Raw genomic sequence first — 1,283 nt, forward strand, 5'->3', positions numbered from 1 at the left:
GACCCTGTCAAGACTCTGGGACTTCGTCAAGACCTGACCCCCGCTACCTGACCCTGACTACCTGACCCCCGCAATACCTGACCCCGTCAAGACCTGAACCCTCTCAAGACCTGACCCTGGCTACCTGACCCCGTCAAGACCTGACCCCGTCAAGACCTGACCGTCAATACCTGACCCTCTCAAGACCTGACCCTCACACTCTGACCACAAAACCTGGGACCTCGGCCAAGACCTGACCCCGTCAAGACCTGACCCCGTCAATACCTGACCCAGTCAAGACCTGACCCCGTCAAGACCTGACCCTGTCAATACCTGACCCCGTCAAGACCTGACCCCGTCAATACCTGACCCCGTCAAGACCTGACCCCGTCAAGACCTGACTCCGTCAAGACCTGACCCCGTCAAGACCTGACCCTGTCAATATCTGACCCCGTCAAGACCTGACCCTGTCAAGACCTGACCCCGTCAAGACCTGACCCCGTCAAGACCTGACCCCGTCAAGACCTGACCCTGTCAAGACCTGACCGCGTCAAGACCTGACCCTGTCAAGACCTGACCCTGTCAAGACCTCACCCTCAGAACATACCTACGATTAACCATGTTGACTCATCAGCAGGAAAGATGAGTTTTTCTGTTGGGCCATTCAACAACAATAGAACTATAGGAACCTTGTTTCAACAGGATGTTGATTCTATACCTCATGTCATGTTGGTCCATTCAACAACAATAGAGCTATAGGAGCCTTGTTTCAACAGGATGTTGATTCTATACCTCATGTCATGTTGGTCCATTCAACAACAATAGAGCTATAGGAACCTTGTTTCAACAGGATGTTGATTCTATACCTCATGTCATGTTGGTCCATTCAACAACAATAGAGCTATAGGAACCTTGTTTCAACAGGATGTTGATTCTATACCTCATGTTGGTCCATTCAACAACAATAGAACTATAGGAACCTTGTTTCAACAGGATGTTGATTCTATACCTCATGTTGGTCCATTCAACAACAATAGAGCTATAGGAACCTTGTTTCAACAGGATGTTGATTCTATACCTCATGTTGGTCCATTCAACAACAATAGAACTATAGGAGCCTTGTTTCAACAGGATGTTGATTCTATTCCTCATGTCATGTTGGTCCATTCAACAACAATAGAACTATAGGAGCCTTGTTTCAACAGGATGTTGATTCTATACCTCATGTCATGTTGGTCCATTCAACAACAATAGAGCTATAGGAACCTTGTTTCAACAGGATGTTGATTCTATACCTCATGTCA

This window comes from Oncorhynchus nerka, linkage group LG14 (assembly GCF_034236695.1).
Source record: "Oncorhynchus nerka isolate Pitt River linkage group LG14, Oner_Uvic_2.0, whole genome shotgun sequence".
Classification (NCBI taxonomy): Eukaryota; Metazoa; Chordata; class Actinopteri; order Salmoniformes; family Salmonidae; genus Oncorhynchus; species Oncorhynchus nerka.